We start from the raw sequence: 24,971 nt of genomic DNA on the forward strand, positions 1-24,971 counted from the left end.
TTCAAGTAACGTATGTTCCTTTAAATTCACATAAAGTAACAAATTACAAATCAGAAATAATGATGCCTATTTTCTTTCATGTATGTCAAAACTTGTTTGTAGTATTGGACATCATAAAATTGCTATGCATTAGGTGATAATCACAGATCTGCACCCGGCTGCCGCGGCCCTGCCGGCTCCCCCCACGGCTCACAGCTCACACTTCCAGGTTGGCAAATTTCTGAACTTTGTCCATCAGATAAGGCGCATCGGACTATAAGGTGCACTTCCAGGTTCGGGCCAAAATTTTAGTCAAAAGGGTGCACCTTATAGTCGTGAAATTACTGTAGGTAGAAATAATTCCTGCATAGGAAAGTCAATCCTTGTTAGCAGCCCTGTTTGGCAAAAAGTCAGACATTCAAAACTGTGGCCTGCCATTATACTGCACCTCATTTTCAACTACAAAAGAATTATTTTTCTGCATGAATATATCATATTATTTATGCCCCAGTCTTTTAATGTTTTGTATTTTGCTGTAGGAAAAGCAGAAAGATAGAACAATATCAGTACAAGATCTCTCATTTTGCCCGGGCAAGTTTTCTTTCTCTAGTCAAAAAGTTTAGTCTGTTTAGTTGAAATTGATTCCAGAGAGAGCAGGTGAAGAGGCAGCATCTTCATCAGGAAAATCTAGTTCCAAGCAGCTCCTTAGTGCTCCAAAATACAGATGGTCACTGCCAAGATAAGCTCTACAGCAAGTTCAGTATTTCCAGAATATCAACCTGACACAGTCAATCTACCTGGTAAGTCCAATGCACCCTGGACACACTCAAATTACAGTGTAGGAGCTGTGCTTTTGATGGGATATCCAAGCTAAAAAATAAATTCTACAAAGGATCACAAACGCTAGCTAACGCCTTGTCAAGTCATTTGTTCTAGATTATGGGATACTGTTGGGAAGGATGAATCAGGAAAACTGTATAAATATGATAGTCTGGCAAAAGATTTTGAGAATATGGAAACCATAGGCGAGATTAAAATGAAAGCCATCTTTGAGATACCAAACCTCAGTCACTAAATAACTAGAAAACAATAGAATGGCCGGCTGAAAGTAATCCCCCCTTGATAGAACAATGCCTTTACTTACAAGCAGGTCCAAAGGTCAGAGAAGAGCCTGCTAGCTTGGCAGAAGGGGTCCAAAGAGTAGTTTTTAGGGTTTAAAGTGTAACACAGTATGGTAATGTAATGATTCTTATACCCTGTATGTAAATGCTATAGGATTTGTATCTTGTATTAGATTGGTTAGCGGAAATTAGAATATTCAACACAGAAGAAGATTTATTGTATTGTAATGGGAACCTCGCCCTCTTACTCTCTGTACTCTTAGCTCTCTTCGCTCTCTCTCTTTTACCACCCTCCTACCTCTTTCTCTTACCCTGCACTCTCTTACTGCCCTGCTCCAAGCTGTGGCTGGCAGCTCCAGGCAGGGCCCTTTCACCCCTTTTCACGCCCTTTTGCAATAAATCATAAGTTCCAAGACCTGGCTTTAGAAATCTCTCCGTCTGTCCCGACAATCCAGCCCACCATCACCTACAGCCACCTAAAGTCTCCTACAGGATACTAGCGACATTTGTGTCTTCAACACGTCAAACTTTAAAGAAGAAACTTTACACTTTCCTCTGCACCTAAACCAAGTCTCATTCATGACTGCAGTAGCTCTTTTGGTCATACCCTGCCTTGAATAAAGAATTAGAAAACTACAGAAAGAAAGCACACAAGCAGACTGACAGCTCTGGCCTAGAAAAGCACAAACTCAAATACAGGCAGCAATGGAATCATTCTTTTTCTTCTGCTGGGATCAAGACAGGGCACATTCTCCTTTCACCAAGACGTGCCAGAAGATACACCGCTCTCAGTTGCCTTTTACAAACACACATGCACATACTGCAGCCTTATTTGCCAACCCAGGCTGAAATACCCAGACATTAGGATTTCTGTGTGAGGAACTGAAACCATCATGCAAAAAAACATCACTTCTTTAACAGTTGATAGAGCTATTAAAGCATTTTGTATTTAAGTACTCCCTTTTGAAAAAATTGAGTTCAGTATCTATTAAGCAAAAAAGATTCTTTACTTTCTTCTTTCCCATACTTGCAACTGCCTTTTCATGATATTCAAGTGCTAGAAATCTTGAACTTAATATATGGAGTAAAAGAAATTACAGACACTGCTACAATAAATTTCCATTTTCAAGTATGACTTAAGTACAAGAACCGCAGATAAAAGTGCTACAACTAATGACAAGATTTTTCTCTACCTGCTTGATTTTATTGGCAAAGCTATTGTCAGTCCTATCATGTTATATACCCAAGGTTTCAAGAAAGCTGTATTATTCCATAATGCTTAGGCTGAGTTTAAAGTTAAATACCTCACCCACAATTCTTACTAGTGATAAAGTCTTTTGTAGTGTTACAGAAGGTAAATGAAAATCAAATAGCTATTCACAGAAATTAATTTTATAACACAGGCAGAATAAGATTGCCTGGTTCACACCACAATTGTATTAATATATTTCATACATGAAGCAGAACTTTGAAAAGATATACACTCTACAAGTACCTCAGAGAGCATTACTTCCATGAAAAATCCAATTATGACACTTGTCTAGCAAAGACAACCATATTTCAAAGAGAGAGATGAAAAACAGATGCACAAAAGTAACTTGAACATCTAATCTAAAAGGACAAGTATCAAAACTACTGCTTGTTTATAAATAAAAGCCATGCTGCAAAAGCTCTTACTGTAGTCTCTCTCTGATCTAGTTCTTAAAGTGATCACAAGTTACACAAAGGATTTGGGATCAAACCACAGCACTCCATGTCCTAGCTCCTGCTTTGATTTTCAGCGAATGGGGACATCTAACACTTTACAGGGTCAAGACTGAAGTGATTACATGTATTCTGCCATGCATTTCCTCTCAAAGTACTAAACTCAATTTAACTCCATATAACTTTCCATATTCCCAACACAATAGACTGATCTCTGTAAAGGCCTTTTCCTTCCTTTCATACAGAAAATATCCTGTAAATAGATTATTTCCCACTCCCTGTTGTTTACAGGAAGGAAAGGGAACAGAAATCTTGCCATAAAACAGTGAGAGCTAAAAAGTTCTGTTTCACTTCCTATGTGCAGGTGTTTCATACAAGAAATCTATTTCAATTCTTCATTTCAGGGAAAAAACACGCTCCTTCTTTTTGAAATACAGACTGAGAAATAGAAAACAATAAGGTTAAGGAAGTAGCAGCATCCTTTACTGTGAAACAAAAAGATATACAATAACCATTGCTATAAAATTTGTGAAATCTCAGGCTTTAAACTGGTTTTTCTTTCTAATCCATAAGCTCTTTCTTAATTTGTCGCCCAGATAATGTGTAGAGACCAATGTTCCAGATATCTTTGAAAAAAAGATTCAAACTCCAAAATAACACAAACAGCAACAATACTAGTACCTTATTTGACAAGGTAGTTGATTTTAACGCTGCCCACAATGTTACAATGTCCATTTGAAACCCAAAATGTAATTCCCCAGTAACAGATCCTTCTTGAACTGCATATTCTAAACCAAAGTGACAAGGAAAATGAAAAATAACTTAGTTTGGTTCAAGATGCATGGCATCTCTGTTTGTACACTTGTTTTTCGGTTTCAGAAATACCAACATCCATCATAGTAAGAATTACATTCATCTCTCTAAGATCTGTAATTCTCTATTGCCCAATGGTGTGTAGAAAACTCAAATTCTAAAAGAAGTCAAGCATGTGAGGGCACTTATAGGCCACACATCACCCAGTTCAAAAGGACTTTATTACATAATATCACAGCACACCTACTACAAATGCTGTCACAATATAAAATTCTATAAAATATAAAAATATTACCACAAGGTTATATTGGCCTCTCTGTGGAAGGGATACCTTATTTGGTCCAGGCTGGCTGAACCTCACCAGCTACAGGTTAGATTACAGATATTTCCCCATCACAGTAAACACTGTTACTAGTTCTACATACCAGTCCCTGCACAGGCAGCAAAGGAGGGATGCCTTCCCAGGGGATGCACTTCCAAACTGTTCTAGTTGAGCAGCACAGGGAACAACATTAATTTATCAGGGAGCACACCATCCAAACAACCATTTCATATCTTAAAGGAACAGTAAGCCAGCTGGAAGGATTGGATAGGCCCAAGACAGATTGAGGATCATCAGATAAATCACCACTGTTTCAATCAAAGCACTTCCAGTGAAACATGCAATTACCTGGAGGTCCTTAAAAGCAGCTTTCCATACTTTGTGATCAGTTACCTGGGGAAACAAATTACATCACTGCACTGTGGATACTTTAATAAAGATTTGCTAATTAAGCACAATTAATAACACAGCAGCACTAATTTGAAAAGCAATATTTATTCATCTTTTGTCTGCTTAAGTCTCAGATTGACTGCTGAGAAGAACTGTTTACAGAACCTGCAATTTTGGATGATCCTTTCTCTGAGAAAGAGAACAAAGAGCACTTGCTTAGAAACATGCAAGGTGAGCAGTAAATGTACACTACTGACACTCTCTAATATAAGTAGCAGCATAAATAGATCTATCCTTAGGCCATCAGAATTGTCTTACACACCCTCAAATGCAACTATAGCTTTATCCTGAAAATGAGAAAAACATCAACTAACCCTGCTCTGAACTGAAAGAGTTCTACCCCATTTAGAATATAGCCCCAAGTAAAGAACATTCTTTATTGTGAAAACAGAAAAGGTAAGCTTGAGATAGCTTTACCTTTTGAACTGGCTTTTTAACTGGGAAAGGATCTGTGCTTTGCATCAAAATTATTTTGTCTGGAATTAATACCCCTCAATGCCCATAGATTTCCATAGATGTCTTTTTACCTGCAATAAATCCGCAATTAATACGGAACGTAAATATCTTTAATAAAAGGTAATAAACATAGAGCTTTATCTTTTACAATTTCAACATGACACTCCACACACTATCATACACATACAAAATGTGAACATCATCTTCATTCCCACCTTTATTTTTCTTCTATGAAACAATGTTCAGCTCCAGGCATCGTTTTCTCCCTTTGCAATACCTCATTTTGACAGCACAGCAAAAGCATGTAATAAGCAAGATCACAGAGCACAAAACAATATCCATTCTGGCACTCCAAGTATCACATTTGGACCACAAATTATGGAAAATATAAGAGATGAGAGATTAAATAGTATGGTTCTTTTTAGGAATACCTCAACATTTAGCCCTAATAGTCTTTTTTTCTTGTTTGTTTGATTTGTTTTATTTTTAACTTTGTATTATGGCAGAATTCATCATAGAAGGGATAAAGAGCTTAAATGTGAGTAGACTGGTATAATCACAGCAAAGTTGAGTACCACAACTCATAATGAAAGAGACAGGGGCTCTTAACTTCCCTGCATTTTCAGATTACAGCAGTAAGAAATTTGCAGGTCTTTTGATATCACCTGAACACAAAAGACCAGAAACCTCATGAAAATAAGTATGCTGAAAATATTAACAATAAAGGAGAATTATCAGCTGGAACTGAAGTTTCTAAACAAGGCAGAAAAGCAGATTAAAAAACAGCAGCTGGATGATGAGGTAGTACCTGACTATTTCAATTAAAGATAAGCGGAACATGACAATTAACTTATGGTAACAGCTTAAAAGCAGAAAAGATACAAAAAATTACTCACAAGTCATAAAATGGGTGTGAAAAAACCCCATAACTAAATCAGTGTTGTTTATACTATTCACAGAAATAAGATTAATACTCTTCTATATTGTTTCTATAGGTCTGCTTAATATTTTATTTTTCTCAATTTTGAGAAGAAAGTAAGATATTAAGTACTATGGAAAAAAACCAAAGTATTCCTTTATCAGCTCAGTTTTCATCAAGCAGGAAAAGTAGGATGATTTTCAAATGAAATACAAATATGATATCTCAGAAACAAGAGTAGAGTTTTGTGAATATCATTTGTAAATGCCTTAATGTTTGTAGGATATGCTTTTTGAGAATGTCACTTGCTTTTTCAAATACACATGTGAGCCATAGTCATTTTGGAATGAGGTAATAAATGAAAAGAGCTAAAGGTTGAACAAAAACCTAATCAGTTTAAGTTTTGGAGTGGCTGAGAGACATTTCTGGAAGTCCTGTGGTCCAATCTTCTGCTGAAAGTTGGATTCTCATCAGCACTGGGAATGGTCAGGCATGGTTGGATCCTGCTGAGTCCTCAAGATCTGCAGGGATGGAAAATCCAGCCACATCTCTAGGCAGTCTCTTCTGGCCTCCTGGTAGTGTTATTCCTCATGTCTGACCCAAACACACCATACCAGAATTTGCAGTCAATCTGGTAACAGTGGAAAAAATTCACCTCTATTTTTTTTTTGGAACTGCCCTCAAGCAGCTATGGGATATCCTGAGGTCACTGAGTAGCTGCTTCTTTGTCAGAGTGAGCAAGCCTAGCTCTGCCAGCTTCTCCTGCCACCTCCTTTGCTCCAAGCAAGGGCTTCTACCCTTCTTGGTGCTCTCCAGTTCCTCAACATCCCTTTTGAAATGCAGGGACCAAAATCAGATATTTAACATAAATCAAGACATTTAATATTTCATCCAGCTTTCCCACTGAAATATCCATGTACGTAAACAAAGTAGTTTGCAGAAGTTTTAAATTAATTCTTAATTCAATTATAGTCTCAGTGTTTTCCTTATACACTGAACGTAGGCGTTTGATTGAAAATCCTATTCAAAATTCAGGAGTCCTTTTTCAACCTTAACTCTGAAACAACACTGAAAAGATTGACAATGCCCAGAACCTGCATTTGAATGTCTCTCATTTCCCTCAGAATATCAGAGGCAAAAATAGCATAATTGGTCATCAAATTCATTCCAAGAATATGAGTCTTACAGTTTACTATCATTGCTTTTTATAGTCAACACTGACTACATGGTGTGACAGCAGAGTGAAATAGAACAGATTAAACACACACAACACAAATCAAAGTGGAATATACGAGGCAAATACACAAGAGAAGAGAAAGAATTAACAGAGATCCTTTCAAGCTGTACCAAGACCTGAGCTGGTATGTACACTATAACATACTGTAACAAGAACATTATCCCTCTTAGGTCAAGAGGGGCTAATTTGGAAGCAGCCCAAAACTTTCAGCATCCCAAACAACATTCATCTGTATCTACAGATGAACAGGATTTGGTGACAGATTTTTGGGTACGTGTTTATTTTAATTTCACAGAAATCAAAGAAAGTTTGCCACAGATTAAAATAATTTCACTCATTAAATGAACTGGAAAGAACACTTTTTTTGAAGGTTGTAACACCAAATGTTTCAGGATATCATAGCTGCCTCATATTAAAAAAAAATTGAAGCCCATTAAAGTGCAAATTTTATATAACAACTTTGATTTGAATAAACATTTTTGGAATGGGACCACAGATGTTTCCATGCTTTAAAAAAATATAAATTCATTCTTATTTGATTACTTTTGACTAAGGAAACATTTTCACTACATTGTGGATTCCCATTACAACTAGAGCCCAATATACTTACACTGCACCCTAGGTAGGGATACTCTGTTTGCCTAACCAAAAAAAGAAAAAAAATGTCTTCAATACCCTTCTACTCATCCAAAGTCCCTGAACTGTTATTAAATAAATAATTAATACAACCTGTTGGGGGGCAGGGGAAGTTGTTAGTTTTGGTTGGGGATTTTTGTTTTATTTTGTTTCTCTTCCTCTCCCATCCCCATCTCCCTGATACAGCTGCAGGGAAGTCTTCACAAAGCATTCCAAATGTGGGCAATTACAATTGCCACCTCTACTGCTGTTTCCCATACCTTTGTTCTTTAGTGAATGGCAAAACCAAAGCTAACTTAAACCTGAAGTTTAGTCTCTGGTAAGGATTACCTTATTTTGACTCCTTTTCCATTTATGTTTGACAGATACTTTTACCCTTCTATTACAAAAAAATAAAAATCCATCAAAGACTTTTGACTGATTTTAATTAAATTCTTAAGGTCATTGTTCTTGCAGATGAGACTTCAGTAACTTATTTCAAATATGGCACAGTTCATATGGTTCTGAACAAAAAACACAGTTTGCATTTCAGACATGCCTAAATATGCCAGCCTGCCAATCAAACTAGAAGCCTCCCAAAGGCACTACTGCACAAGAAGAAAGATGAGGAGAGGCATAGATAATAGCATGCCTCCTGTAAAACAAAAAATTTCTAAGAACCAGCTTTCTTTGCTGTACCAGAAATATGTGAAAGCAGTGTATTTCAGGGATTTTTCAGATTTTACTGCCTGGGGAAAAGAAAAAAATACAACACATCTAAATTGTTGAATAGTTAGCAGAGAAAACATTTTCACTTCAGCATGTGCCATACACAGTAGTTTTTTCTCCTTCAGTAGGATAGACCCTGGGTTTGTGTATTTTAAAAGGCCATCTGCTTCTGAACTTACATAAAGGGAGTACTTATAGACACTCAGTATTTGGGAAACTGGAATAATAGCCATCTATGACAGCAGTGAACAAAAAATAAAGTTGTCCAGAAGAAAAATCCCCTCCCCGTATTTCTACACACAGTTACATAGTTTAGATATCAGTACACATCAAAGTGATAAAAACAGTGTTAAAAACTGCATTTGCACTCTTAACTTAAAATCCACCAGTTAAGATTTAACAGATTTCAACATGATTCAGATACGACCTAATCTATGTCTAAATAAACCAACAGTATGAAGATTTTGGACATACTTCTTTAAGAAAATTAAAATAAATTAAAATATAAAACAAGGAACCTGCATTCAGATAATATCAATATATTAAAACAAGTTTTCTGTAAAAGAAAATTAATTACCACATTTATACAAAGAGAGCAACTCATTCTCTCAAATGTGTGTTTTTTAAGCAACAGATTTTAGGTCTTTCCCCCCAAATATAAGTTTAGTATATTTTACATATATATATATATATATATTTTATAGTAGCTTTCATTTGAGGTTCCCTACTCCTAGCCCATGCATGGGAGATAATACAAATTAAAATAATGGATGCTGTGTACCTTGACTGGGACCTAGAAAAACACCAAGTTTCTTGCTGTCTTTTATACCCAAATATACAGACATCTTAATTGAGAAAGACAGTAAGGCTCTACACCTTTGCGCATTCTGCTACCTTGTAAAGGTAGAGCACAGCTTTGGCACCAGGCCATGCCACATCTGCTGCCTCAAAACCAAGTCTTCCTCATTCATCCAGCACCTTGGTCTGCCATGTTGTGGGAACAGACTTTTGGTCCTGTTAAAAATTCAGCAAATCAAAGGAATTTAACTAACTTGAAACACACTTTCAAGGCTGTTGAAGTTCTAGAAAGACATCCTGTATCTCAGCCATTGAATCAAAACTAAATCAAGACAAAACCTTGTATTATAAACCTTTTCCTACGAAGAAGACTGGAATGAAATAGTGATTTACAACATACTTCAAAACTGTGTTTGCCACCACATTGTTTTAACTCAATAAAAATTATACATTTATATAAAAATTTATACCCATTAAGGTTGTATGATTTTTTTAATACTAAAACCTGCAATAGAATGAAAGAGTAATAAAAACCTGTAGCCAAACAGTGTAACATTTCTACCAGCAGTTGACATCTAGCAATCAAAAAAAAAGAGAATTTCCAAATCATAAACATGACAGAGCAAGGATAAACTACCTCCTTCTGTTGACTTATAAACCCAAGATAAACAACAGAAACCTCACCAGTGATGTCTTTCAGACCTGAGAGTTTAGCTTCTTTTGCCCACTTGGAACAGATGGTGAAACAGCCACTCACATTTATGTCTTATTTCTCTTTCTACTTTTCAGATGTGTTCACAGGCACCCAAACATGCATCCCCAAGCCACTCACCCCTCTCTCATATGGCAAAGACTTCCCTCCTCCCCAACCAAAGATCATTACTGTTTTATTTTTTTCATGCTCAAGACAACTGCTCAATTGCAGTTTTCAAATACACATTTTGCCTCTATCACAAACATCCTAAACATCACCCAGCACGTCTTCCCCCTTCCCACTAAGGGACAGCATTTCTTGTTTCAATCATGACTATCATCTATAAGATTTTTAAGCAGCCCACGCTTTTAAGAGAAATCAGGTACACAACTGCTTTTTGTAGAAAACCAAAGTATTTTCAAGTTAGCTTACATTTAAGAAGCATAGACAAAAAAAATAAATAAAAGAACACAAAAGACCATCTAATATACTTTGGATATGAAGAGAGTAGAATATCTTTGCTTGATAATTTTTTATCTCCTGCCACAAGAGAAAAATAGTATCTAGTGTTAAGTATTGAAACATACTTTAAAAACTGACCATGAACTTCGAAAACACAGAAGGGTCAGGATTCTAGACCTTAGCACTCTGATGGGACAAATGGTCAATAATCTTGCAGGCATCAGACTCTGCTTTAGATAAAAATCAGACTAAGACAGTGGGAGTAAGTCCAGGCACAGGCTTTGTCTCCTTTGTACTGAAAGTGACAGCTGAAAAGAATCTGTATCAGCCAAGGAGGGCAGTGACAGTTCTGTACAAAGAGAAACTCACTTCACAAGTTTTTCTTTTTTTTTTCTCATATATTCCTCTACCACAAAAGACAGTGTTAAATTTCAGACACTTTTTTTGTTCTGTGAAAGCCATAAGGTTAAGACATTCAGAGTAGTTATTCACTTGTGGACTAATACACAAACAGGCCATCATTTTGTTACAAATTGCACACCATATAATAATAGAAAATTAGTCTTGGGGAAAAAATATAGGGAAAAGACATACAAAATAAGCTTGAGGTTTGCTTAATACAAATCCCAGATTCTCAAATATTCTACTCAAAATATCAATGCTCATAAAATACAGAGATGCACTTCCATCTGCAATTATCAAAGAGCAGTCAGGAAAGAGCCAAATGGGATTCTTTGGATACAAGGAAAAAAATCCAAAACCACCATCTAAATTAATCTAATCTGGTGCTTAATGTGCAACAATGAAGCTTCAAGTTATTTATTTTCTTTCACATGAACAATTCTTTTAATCTAACAAAAACTGAAAGCATTTTGTATAAATAAAGGTATTAATAATTAATATTTTCATGTTTCCCATATGTTTTTCATTCACTTCATCTTCTCACTCTCCCTCAAGAGCACCTTGAAAGCAAAAATATCCACCTGTTCTACAGCCCATCAGTTTGTGGACAGAAACTGTTGTTAATATATTAACTTCCCAGAAAGATTGCCTTACACCTTCTTCCCTCTTAAACAGAAGTGTTATCAACTCTTCTAGTGAGATAAGGGCATCTTTATTAACTTAGTTTCTCCATGTATTCATAGTGTGGAAGTTCTACAAATTGTTAATCTTACAATTATTAAAATATATCAGCAGCTATAGTAATCACATAGAAGAGCAGAAAAAAGAAAAGTGAAGCTATTTCTGTCAAGGATAGCAGAGTAATCATTAAATTTACAAACAACTTCCAGAGTATACATACTATGTTTCATGTACGATGTTAAAATAAGAAAAAAGCCCTGATTCTACATGAGACAAAATCGTTCTGTGAAAGTATTCAATATATTGATGAGATGAAGCTCAAGAAGCTTTCATTTTCACCATACCCAAACATCACACAGTTGATTAATTTTATTACTTCATCCATACGATAAAAGGTGCTAGTCCTATAGGAATTAGAGGGTGAGGAAAAAATAGGACAAGATTTGTATCCTAAAAACTATTTAGGCATTTGAAATCCATTAAACAAGCAACCCTCTCCAGCCCCCTCCTCCACCACCATCTTTGTGAACGGCACACAGACTTTCTGGTCTTTGGAACCTCCTGCAATGTTTTTATTTCCTCTAACTGCTGAGATAAAAAAACATTTAAAGTCCAAATTGTTTGAAAGGACAGAACACTCTGTCTAATAAACATACTCCATCTACTCCTCTACTCCATATTCCTTTCTTTTAAAATGCATAGCTAGAAAAGGAATTTCCCTGATTTGCCAGTGGTCAAGGGGCAACCTGTGGTGTTGGAGTAGTCAGGGGCTGAGAGCAATGGTAGCAATAAATGTGAAACCTTATAGGTAGGATGCAAATCTGAGCACACACTTCCCAGTTAGAAGGTGCCCAGGAGCTGAGAGCCCGCTATCTTTCACCAGGAGGTGTGCTCTGCCTCCAGCCTCCAAAGAGATACACCACACACCGGGCTCCTTTGGGTACAGCAAACCACTCAGGGCTTCAGTGAGTTATGCAGCTGTACCACAGGCCTACGCTTCTTAAACAAAGAAAAGCCATTTTTTGTTCCACAAGTGGGTAATGGTAAGTCAGTAGAGGGGTGTGGGAGACAGAATAGAGCACAAATGAAGGGCATGAAAACTTTTAGTGCAGAATGAAAGACTATGTGGGAGGAGAAAAGTATTAGAGTAGAAATTATGTCATTACAGTGTAAGGAAAAAATGCATTCTAAACAGATTTATTTTTAAAATTTATCGTCAAAAAGGTTGAAGGCCATAAGCATTTTACTAGAAGCTCAGATTTTAGGTTTCATAATATCTCACAACTGCAAGGCTTTTTTGTGGTCAGCTTGACCATGAGAATTTTTATATTGTTGCTATAAATCATCTGGGCTACTGGCAATTAGTTGCAATTTTGTTGAAAGCTACTTTAAATGCAAAAAACCTGTAAAGAAATAGAAAAATACAGAGCAAATATAGCAAGCTGTGTTTTTATTTTGGTCCAAGTAACCAAAACACTGATACGTGATCAGATCTGTGAGTCAAATTATTATAGCAAGCAAAAGCCATGAAAGTTAAACACTGAATAAGTCACCATTACAAGATAGTGATCCGTGATCTTTCCATTAAGAATTTATGTAACAGCCATACTGTCTTCATGAGGCGCAAAGGGAGGATAGAAGAGGGGACAGCCCAAGGAATATGCACTTTTTCTACCTCAAACTGAACCTGAAAAAAACCTAAAGAGCAAAGCAGGTGCAGCTGACATAATGCTGCAGAACAGTTCTCAATCACTTTCCTTAATAGTATGGGGGTTTTGGTGGGTTTTGTGTATTTTGTTCAAGTACCCTTCCCATTGAGTAACCACATCTCAGATTACTCGACTGGAGTGAGCTTGACAAAATGAAGACACAATATTTTTATAATTCTGTCCAAGTCATAACAAGTTAGAGAAAATATTTACTTCCTGAATACTGAGAAATAAGTGTTTACTCCATAAGCTTTGTTTCATCTTGCCATTTGCTTTCTTCTCAAATATTCACCTTGAGTTTTTGTAAAGCATATCAGCTTCAGCAGTGTTCTTTTAAACTCCATTTCTCAGTTACTCTGTCACACTATATAGCATTCAGAACCAGAAACACAGTTTATGTTAAGGTCAACATTTTATTTGGGTTAGTTTCATGACAAAGAAATATATTTTGCATTCTCTAAAACTTCTCTGTCATGCAAACAAAATATTTTTAAGTGGAAAGATCAGGAGATCAATTTCAAAAGCTTAGTCCTGCTCTGAAAATAAAAACAATGAACAGACTTTTAAAATTCACTAATGAATTATTTAGTTCTGAAGATTTTACAAGACACTGACCTGTACCTATCATCAGTCTTAATGCAATGATTTTGGGGATTCATAAGTTTAATAGAACTAATGTTTTCATTCACTTTTCGCTGAAAGTATGGTTTAAAAAGGACATCTGACTGAGCTTTTCCATGTTTTTTCATTTTCAGCAAAATAAAGTCTTCAGAAGGCAAGCCCCAACTTTCCCTGCCAATTGACAAGCACTATCTATCAGGGTTATTTCAACTTTAAGGAATTTTACCCTAAAGGAAATTCTTTCCATTCTCTTTCCTGTTTGTTTTGATTATCCCAGCACGTATTTGCAACCTCTTTCATACTGAAGCTGAATGTTATACAAATGCCTGAAATTTTAAACACTTAATAAAATGGATTCTAAAAACCAAAACACGGATCTGAAGGTCTGGTTCATGCTTTGGTAAACACAGAAATACTTAAAAGCATAACCACTGTGAAGCAAGATGAGCAAGAGAAGGAATCATAGACTTCTGAGGTTCTGCTGACTCTTGTTTATAGCTAATGAAACTAAGAGGTTAAGGCTGAACATTAAAAAGTGCAAACAGAAGATGTTTTCAGAATGAAACCATTTTAATTTGAGCATTTTTAAATGCTCAGACAAATCCCAGATTTTTTTCCCAGCCACATGGGTACCTCTAGTGTGGGTTATCACAAGTTTCACTGTACTAAAATTAGTAGCCAAATCAAAAGAACCAAATACAAATCTAAGTTTGACATGCTGATAGCCCATTTCAAATTCACATCTTGCTCTTTTACACTAAAACAATCTTTTGGAAGGGATCCAATGGAATTTCTCAATAGAAATTGACACATTCAAATTCTAGTATTGCTAATCATGTTTTAAAATTCAGTGACAAGGTCAGCAACTGAAGCCAAACCTAAGAGGACATGCTATTGTCTTTATGCATTTATTTTATTGTTAAGTTCTATAGTTATAAAATATTTAGCTGCCAATAATTTATTTGGGAATTCTTGTCTACTGGATTAAACAAAGAATATATAATATGAGCCTATAATACAAGGCCAGAAGTCTTGTAAAAAGATCTTCACAATATTGTAATAGAGAAATATTTTGTGCAAATTCTGTAATATTATAAAGTGGAATCACAGTACGCTGGAATATCAACAAAAATTCTCAATTATCAGAGCAATTGATACCACAAAAAAAATTTGGGATATTTCATAGATTAATTCACACCGGAATCCACAACAACACTGTATTCAGGCTGACTTCCTTAGGGCTTTGCCCAGTCTATTCTCAAAAAGAATGGAAAGGATGTAGATTTGACAACCTGTGCTACCTACTCCAGTTCCTTGGTGTCCTTAGTGTGAATTTTATTTGCAGGTGCCAAATCAGAACCTCACCTGTTTCAGACTGTGACCCCTGTCTCTGTTCCTCCTGCCATGCCCCCTGTAAAGGGTCTGGCTATGTGTTCTTGATAACCTCTTAGGTGTCACCTTGTGAGGCAGCTATTGAGCATCCCCTGAGCTTTCTGATGCCCAGGTTGAGCAGAGCCATTTCTCTCAGCCTCCCCTTATGTGCTCCAAGCCCCTCATTTTCCTGGCTTTCCACTGAATTAGATTGAATTTACTCAATGTATTTGGGGAACCCAAACTGGATGGGGTACATCCAAAGTGGTTGGCCTAAGGAATACTGAGTACTGGCAATCCACTGGCTCTGCTTCTGCTTATCCAACCTAGCATGCTGTTGGCAATTGTCACTGCTGGTGAAGCCTGACGTGCTGACTCGTGTCAGAACGTTCCAGCAGAGCTGTCTCCCAGGAAGTCCTGGGACTGCCCACCCCGTCCTGTGGCAAGGGGTAAGAAGATGCATTTATCCTTGTTCAACATCGCGGGGCTCATCATGGTCCATTCCACCAGCCTCTCTCAGCTGCAGAGAACTGTCCTCAAAAGTGTCAACTATTCCCACAATGTGATGTCACATGCAATTTGATAAGATACACTTCATCTCCTCCTCCAGGTCACTGATCTCAAGGTACTAAACAAAACAGGTCCTAATACAGTACTCCACTTGTAACTTGTCTGCAGGTGGAATACCAACCATTAAGTGCTATGTTTTGAGCCTGACAATCATGCTAAAAGCCTGGATAAACTGAAGATAAATGATGGCCCAATTGCCATAAGCAATATTTAATCTGATGGCATTTGCAATTTCAGTAGTACACAGAAAGGTCCCACGACCACAAATAATATATAAAAGATGCTCAGAAACTTCACACAAGGCTATTTTAATTACTGCTTAAGGGAAAAAAGAAAACAAAAGTGAACACAAAACAAAAACAACTCCAGTAGACTCCTTCCTAATAAGGAAGAAAATACAAGACTAAAGAAAAATATGTTTATGTATGAAACATAAATAATGAATGGGTTTAAGTCTCAGAATGTGTAAATATAATCCATGAAAAACTCATTTCATCACCCAACTAAGGAAACCTAAAGTCATTATCCACCTTATACATGAATCATAAAATAGGAAAGACTTCGCACCATAACAAACAAAGCAACACAAATAATTTCTTAAAGGAAGATTAAACTTATTTATCAATTTAATTGATTAATATTATACCTACAGCTGCCACAGATACACTGATCCCTACTTAGGGGATTTCTAGTTGAGCAAATGTTCACACCCACAGAAGACAACATTTGCTGAGAATTGTTTATATTGTGGAGTTATTTTTTTCATTCTTATAACCAGTTGTTAAGTTACAGAGACAAATACCTAACAGATTTTAGATATTTCTTATTATTACTTTTCCCTGCAGTGATTAGGGTAGCTGCCATAAAGAATGCATACAGTTGTACTGAGAGATGCAATCGCAACACCTGACACAGAAAAGAAGAAAATCTGTAACTTGCAACTTCAAACACTTCTGATCTACAGGCATGCTGAACACTGGAAAATGAGTGTATTGGAATCTTGATACTGTTGGGTACAGCCTACATAACAGAAAGAAACACATCACTATTAAGCATCTCTTTTCCCCAGGAGAAAGAATTATTATTATGTATATACGTAAATATTCAATTTTAACACTCAGCCACAAAAAGCAAGGGTAGATATTCAACTAGCAATTTGTGCATACAAAGACACAGTTTGTACACCCCTTACCAGGCAGAAAGGTGCACTCTGTGCATTGATAGTTTTAATGTAATCTTATATATGCAACAATACTTTAAAAAATACATCAGTAAAATACAAAGTAAAAACAAAACATTTTCCAAATGTAGTACCTATTTGCTGCAGATCAGCATAACAGAAAGAACAGTCACCAATTCTTATTTCCTAAGGAAACAAGGTTTATGCAGGCATACAGTGCAACACCTCCCTCCACCTCAAGATTTTTCGAGCCTATTTGACTCAGTAGAATCAGATAGATAAAGTTTCAAGGGTAGTTATGCTCCTAGAAACTTAATTTCACAGGTTAAACAACCACAGAGAAAAATCACACAGCTTTTTTTTCCAAGTGTGACAGAAGCACACATTAGCAAAATTACCAAATCTGACAGCCAAGCAGTGTTTGCCCTTCACTCGGAAAACTCCACCACAGGCAATGATTTCCAGGGGTCCAGGGTAAGCAGTCTGGCTCAGAATGCCAGTAAAACCCTCTGCTCCATCAGTAGAAACTTCATCCTATATAGAAAATATTGCAGCTCAATTTATATTTGAGGTTTTTCAGTGTAGCACTCTGAGCAACCACCTGTACAGCTCTAGATCAATTTAGATCATCTCATCTATCCTGATTCTTTCTTGTAACAAACTGTTCAGATTCTACATTTAAAGAGAAGTGGAAATGAGCAAACCTGTTCACACACTGTTGCAGAATACACTGATCACTGTATTTACTCCATCTCACCAACCTTAAAAAGAACTTTTTGAAGTGGTTTCCTATGCAAACACGACTGTGTGATTCAAAGACATGTACAAAGATTCTAAGAAAATTTTGGGGGGAGAGGATGTAAACAGTAGAGGATCTGAGAGGGGGAAGACACCCACCTCTGGAGGACCTGCCTGTTCTCAAAAAAAATGGTAGCCAAACAAGGCAGAAAACATTTTGAACACTGACAAGTTTATTTCTAATTCTGCCAGGCAGCTTCCAGGACTGAATGCAGATGCCCATGCATCTCTGCCAAATTATTCCGTGAATGGACTGTTGTTCTAGTTGTCTGAAAAGGGAATTTGAAATAGAAGGTTATGGTTTTGACAAAAGGATTTTAAGTACCTGGACATCATTTAATCAACTACTACAGCTCAACCCAGATCAAAGAAGTTGGATCAAACTAAGGAATCCCTCTACAACAATAATATAAAGGAGGCTATGAAAGTGCCAAAATAAGTCTCATGTTTTAGCATATTTTATGAAATAATAAATTAAAACCCCTCAGCTCTTTAAAAAGCTTTCTTCATGTGATCTTCCCTGCTGATCTTTCCCACCCCAACATCCCAACTATCTAAAAGTTATTGCAGTTGAAATGCCTACAATGCATACAATGACCAGAGAGTGACTTTGTAGTCATTTAGTTTGCTACATTTAACAACATGCATTCTTCTTCTAATTTACCATGTAACAAGAACAGAACAGTAGCTCTTCAAAATGCCAACACCTCGACAGTTACTGTGTGGCTTATCACTGAACACCAATTTCATCTGAGGTTTTTTGTCAAAGACATCACAAACTCAACCTAACAGAAACCCCAGTTGATTTCACTTGTTAGCTCCAGTGTCAGACTGTAGCACGCTGACATAACATAGTTTTAAACTAATTCCTACCTTGTCTCAGCTCTTATCACAAGTTCCATACTGTCAAATTGCAAACATTTTTCTCTTAGCCTTAGAGGAAGGGAACAGAAGATTAATGACAATACTGCAGAGAAAATGGGTCATGGGTTTGTAAATACAATGGGTTGTTTTACATTAGTCCAATGAAGAAAAATTATTCTCACACTGGGTTTGCATTCATCATCAATTAGAATTTTTACACAACATAGCCAGAGCATATTGCTGAACCCAAATCACAGCTGGCAATCCTGCAGCCCAGTGAGGCAAGGAATCCACTGCCTTTGAAAAAGCTCCCTCCATTGCTTTAGGGAAACACCAAGAGGAGCAAGAGGAGCTGTTGTCCTGACAACCTTACAAAGTAAAACCAAGGCTTACTTTACTACAGCAGAACACTACAGACAACCTGATCACTGTAAACTGTTCCTAATTCTTTACGAGCAGCTGGCACTGCAATAAGCAAGGCATGAGAATGTATGAAAAGGCACAGCCACACTCTTTTTTCCCCCCCACACTTATTTTTCCACTTTGTGTCACACTAGTAGTACAATGGGATTTCATGCTAAAACATATCAGGTATTCATTTTCGGTGCTGAGAAGCCAGAAAAATACTAGAAGCAGAGGAGTGCTCTTTTACTTGAATGCACTTCAGGTATCTAAAAGCCGGAAGCAATTAGTTTTGAACAGAAAGCCACAAATGAGAAAAACCAGAGAATAAGAATGATTAAATAACTTGCAATCTCAGGTGGGGGAAAAAAAATCAAAATAACAAACCTGGAAAAACTCTGACTGAAATGTCCCATCTTTCACAAATATCTTCTTTACAAAATATAGGAAATAGAGTTGCTTTTTTGCAGTGACTATTTTGCTAACTATGCATTTATTTCAGTACTTCTTTTTACTCCCCCACATGAAAGGGAAAAAAACTAGCAAAAAGTATTTTAACGCTATGTGCACTTACAACACATACTTTAGAATGTTTCACTCTGTCCTTAGTCACCTTAATTGCAATTAAATTGACAATTTCATTGTCACATCACTTCACAATTTATCAGATTTGACTGAAGTGACTGTAAAAATCAAAAATTAAATAAGGTGACCCAGAATCTCCTTTCCATCTCATATATATGGAACAAATAAGTGTAAAAAAAAAGGTGACTCAAAACACCAAAAAATGCCAAATTACTACAAAAAAAAATATAAAGGTATTAAAACACATTTTATTGCATTTAAATTGACCTGCCACAGAATGTCTAATGCTCTCAGAGAACCGTTCCTAATAAAAAACAATTAAAGTGTGTAATCTGTTGTACCTGTAATTTGTATAAAGGGTCTATCATTTCATCCCAGTTTTTATCAGGTTTTTAAAAAAGGCTGCTGAACCCAAAGGGAAATGGAAGGGCAAATTGATGAGCTTTATGAGAGCTTTGTATCTTTAATCTTTCAGGTAGTCTTTGAAGTAGAGGTATTTCACAATATAACTGTTCAGGTTATGAGAGTTATATGAAAATGATTTGATGGGATTTATATTAGAGGACACATGATACACATAAATGCAGGCAGACATTATCACTATCCACAGCCACTATGCCAGAGAGAATTCAGGTAGCCAAGGGAGAGGGGGAGGAAAGAAACAGCAAACAATACAGGAGCATTACACAAATATCTGCAGAGCTGGGTATGCGACTTTGCAGGATCCAGAACAAGAAATGAAGACATTATGTAAGAAAAGATTCGAAGTCAATGGCAAAACTCCAAGTCCTGTGCTCAGAATTTTACTTAAGCTGCCGAGGGGGAGGGGCAGCCAGACTTCAGCTACTGCCACCTTCCAGCCTCCCAGCTACTACAAGCCAATTTACTACTGCTCCTCTAGACTTCTAGATTTCCTCACTTTCAAAAAATAGCTACAGTATCCTTCTGCACTACATGTCACAGCTTTAAAAAATTAAAAAATTTAAAAAAAAAAAGTAGCTCCAGTTCTTTTTTCCAAAGGAACACAGAATCCCCAGTTAACAGCACTAAAATAAATGCCTAGTTCACTTCAAAATCTACTGTTCTTAAAATGTCTTACAAGTATCGAATCCAATAAAGCTGTTTGCTTGCATGTCGAAAAAGATGGGACAGCAGCTGCTTACATTTATTACATGTTCAAAGCATTACCTCCATAAGAATTCAAGATTTTTTTAAAACAAAACATTTAATTATGTATGCACTGGTCATTATTTAAGAAATTCCAGAAAACCAGAAAAATCCACTTATAAATCTTGAGTAGCTAACCGCTGATGTAATTACAGTTTCATGATCCAAACAAGAGCCTACATATATTCTAGTAAGAACTATGGTGCAAACTAATCACAATGACATTTCTGTCTACTGCTGTCCTGTCCAACTAAAAACTAGAAGAGTATCACCAATTATAATAATCCTTTTCAATCTTCTGCTCATTCAGTTAGGCTTCAAAGTGGCTTTAAATCCAGGGTCAGTGCTTTACTACAAAGGAAGGTAGGGTCTCTCTCATTTAGTTCTGTCAGGATAAATCAGATGTTTAACATTAAGTTTGCTGTTTTATAAAATAATAATTTTTTTTAAAAAAGTAAAAAATGTGAAATCCTGACAATTCTTAAAATTCTAACTAGTCACAGGACATCATCACTGAATGTCATCTGGAATTAATGTTATTCTTAATGCAATTTATGTAAACAGCTAGTGTTTAACAAACCAGCAAACAAACAACTATGAAACATACTAAATACAAATGCCTTCATATTCTTCTTACTGGATTATTGAATTTGGTAGTGACAGTCCTTGCTCTCTTCTCTCAAAATTCAAGTAGAAAAACCAGGGTAGAAAAAAACCTATCAGGGGCACCCCTACCTTAAACTTCATAAACTGTCCAGATTTATAGATGGATGAAAATTGTGCTGAAAATAACAAGATAAACTGAAGTTAGTCTTGACTTTGCAAGAGGCAACATTTTAAAGAATTGGATAAATTATGTTGCCTAACACAAAAAAAAAAATCTACTCTGGGGACAATATGGCAACACACAGAAAATAAACAGCCTCCTCCACTTCAATCCACAGCCCAGCTTACCCAAACATTTCAAAATTGCAAAGCATTTTAAATTGCAAAGTAAAAAATGCATGGAAAGAGAAAAGAGCATTTATCAAACCCTGATTTCATTACAAACTGTCAAAACAGCTACTGTTGGTAATCTTGGATGACTAACGTGAGAAACTAGATAACCCAGTGCCCCACCCTCTTTCCACAATCTCTAACTTGTATTATCATAATATCATAGCATTTCTCCCTCTGTATTACCAAACTAGATCTCTCAGTAGTAAAAGGCAGAAACCTATTACTGAAAATATTTTAACATCCAGCCATCTAAATAGAATCCTAACTCCAGCCAAGGCAAGGGGAAAATACTTCCTTTCTCCTGCAGTTTGATCAGGTGATCTGCAGATAAAGAGCTGAGGTGCAATGCCTGCCTATGTCCAGTATGAAGCTGGAAGTAGAAAAGCAAACTGCCTCGTTTCAGTCATAGAAGTCAAAAGCAGCAAAAAATTGGATGCTTTTGTCTGTTTGACCACTGCTTTGCTTAGTTCCTCATTTGACTCTCTTCATTTGCAAGAGTATTTCACAATGCACTTGAGTAATGGCATGTCAGTGAATGCCTACAAAAAGAAGACCATATTATCTTTCGGGAAAATGAAATATAAACCTTTAAAAATACTCTGATATGCACAGTAAGCAAATGCCAGCTACAAAGAACTGAGGTTTTGTTTAGTTCTAAGCTTCACATTATGTCCATATAAATGAAATGATCTTTAATTGATCCACTAGGATTGGTGAAACAGTCTGGCATCCTTACAAGCATTCCTTCTTGTTACATCTAAGTGCTGCATGACCTGCTAAGGTAACCCACTGGGCATGCAAAACCAAGACAATACATTCAGAGACCTCTCTAAATCTAGCTTTATATGAATGCTACATAAATTATAAATCAAGTGTTGTGGACCCTAAGTGATGTTTAAATATCTATAATGCATTAGAGCTCTTGATGATTTAAACATGTTTGCATTAATAATAAAAGATATTTCAAAGATCAAATTTGAAGATTGAAGTACTTCAAAGCTACCACCAAAGAAGCAAATAATGCATTCCTACCGACAAAAGGCACAGTTTTGTAAAAACACAAGAAATAGAATAATAAGGCATCAAGCCTAGGCATTTCTACATCCAGCAGGCTATGAAGCACTATGTTTCTAAATCCAACTCCAAAATGTGTCAGTCTAAGGTAGCTAGGTACAGAATCCAGGGGAAAAATAGCTGAACAGACAATACTAATGCCCTATGGTCCCTTTTAAAAGGAGTCCATGAAACTACATAACAACTGAGACTGAATTATTGGCTTTTCCCCATTTTCAAACATCCTGCATTATCCAGCTGCCTTCCTTTCTAGCAATGTAAATATTATGCAGAGTTACCTTCCAACTAAACAAACTTTCTTTATATATTAGCAACACACACGTAAAATAAAGTCCAAAGCAGCAACATGAGCTAATCAAAACAACGAATTACGCCAGCTAGTAAGCAAGCTTCAAATCTGCTCGTGTCTAATCGGTGCAGAACTGACCAGAAGATAGTTTACTATTCACGTGAAGAAAAAAAAATAGACAAACACAGAAATAGCAGGCTGCAGAGACAGATTACATGCTTTCCTTCCCTGAAGGATAGCTGATATAAGAAAGCCATCTAGTGTTAACTTTCAGAAGTGAAAACTGCGCACAAAAGAGCTCGGGAAAATTTACATGTGCAATTCTCTTTAACTTTGCATGTCTTTTGCATCATAAAAAAAAACCCCCAAAACTCGTTTCCTCTAGAAAAGCCAGGCTGAAAGCAAGTATTCAAGCTACCGATTATTAAAATAATGCAGCACCTAGCACTAAGGTAGTTTACTGACCTACTTCGTGAACCTTAACAGCCATATCTGAAATTTGTCAGCTCCGGAGTTGCCTTTGTCAAGCCTGCAGAACGCTACTTCCCCATTCGCAGGGGCTCTCTCAGCGCTGCCGCCCGGCACAGAAAGGCTGCGAAGCCCAGCATAAAATCTGCGGCAAAGTTGAGCGGCGCTGGCTGCTATTTAACGAATCGAAGTTTGCAGAACGGACCCCTAAACAGCTATCGGAGTAGCACAAGATAACAAAGAGCGCAAAAGGATGCAGCCTGCGCCTTGTATCCAGTAACCAAAATAAAAGGGGATTTAAATCATTTAAGGAAACTGCATGGATTGAAGAGGTTTTTCTTCTGCTACCCCAAGCGCTTGGCGGTCCCCGCTGCACCGTCCCCGCTCTGAGCAGCGGCTCTCCCGAGATGTCCGATCCGGGCAAACTTACTCCGTAATTGCCTTTATTCTTGCAATGAGACTCGGAGCGGGGAGGGGGTGCTCGGGCAGCGGCAGAACCGCCCCGCAGGTGACTGGCGACCCGGCGGACACCCCCCATTCTCTACGGGCGGATCGCATCGCTATTTAGAAAGGCGACGTGCGGGAGCGAGTGGCCCCGGCCGCAGCCACCCCGCCCCGGCGCGGCAGGCACCGTGTGGCGACCGGGGCGAGGACGGGGCCCGCTGGGGAAGGGGGGCCCGCGGCTCCCCCCCGCTTCCCCACCCGCCACAGCCCTCCGTCCGCCCGCGGAGCCCGGAGAAGCCGAGCCTCCCTCCCAAAGGCACCTGAGGGAAGAGGAGATGGGTCTGTCCTCACAGCACCCCCTTCCCTGAAGTGCTCCGGAGCCGTTCCCGGGAGGGAAGGCGCTCGCACGCCCGCGGGACACGGACGCGGGGGCGGGCGCCGCTCCTTACCTGGTGCTGCCGCGGCCGCCGCTGCTGCCCGCGCTCCGGCTGCTCCGGCCGCGGGACCCCCATGCCCCCCGCGCACACGGGCTCCCCTCCGCTCCGCTCCCGCGGGACACGCCACCCGCGGGGCGCCGTCCGCTGGGGTGCTGCGGGCTGGCGTGACCGCCGCTGTTCCTCCTGTCGCTCCCCCGCCACCGCTTCCCGGCGCTCCGCCCGGCGCTGGGTCTGGAGTGCGGCTCCGCCGCCGGACGGGAGGGCGGGGCAGCGGCGGGAGGGCGGGGGCAGCAGCGACACTCACACCCGCGCTCGCCGGCCCCGCACGCCCGCAGCCCCGCCCCGCCCGCCGACCCCGCCTCCAGCGGCTCCGCCGGCGCGGCCCCGGGGGACCGCCAGCCCCGCATTGGCCGCTCGCGCTGTCGCGCATCCCGAACCCCGCGCCCCGCCCCGACACCGCCTCCCCTGCCGCCTCTCGCCCGCCGCGGCTGGGAGCGGGTGGGGATCCTCGGGGCGCCCCGGGCACAGGCGGCCAGCTCGGGATCGAGCAACAGGTGGGGTGAGGGACGCAGCGAGGCAGAGCATGAGGGGCCCGGGAAGGGTCCTTCAGC

The 24,971-nt window shown here is 38.4% G+C and overlaps 1 protein-coding gene across 4 annotated transcripts in view; it reads right to left on the reverse strand.

Moving 5' to 3' along the window:
• SIPA1L2 (signal induced proliferation associated 1 like 2) overlaps positions 1 to 24,570 on the reverse strand; it is a 124,406-nt gene extending 99,836 nt beyond the window's left edge. For all 4 annotated transcript variants that reach the window (XM_033054207.1, XM_033054206.1, XM_033054205.2 and 1 more), the window contains exon 1: positions 24,373 to 24,570. The gene's annotated coding sequence lies outside the window, so the exon portion shown is untranslated. The remainder of the gene's footprint in view (positions 1 to 24,372) is intronic.
• Positions 24,571 to 24,971: the final 401 nt, after the last annotated feature.

This window comes from Catharus ustulatus, chromosome 3 (genome assembly GCF_009819885.2).
Source record: "Catharus ustulatus isolate bCatUst1 chromosome 3, bCatUst1.pri.v2, whole genome shotgun sequence".
Lineage (NCBI taxonomy): Eukaryota > Metazoa > Chordata > Aves > Passeriformes > Turdidae > Catharus > Catharus ustulatus.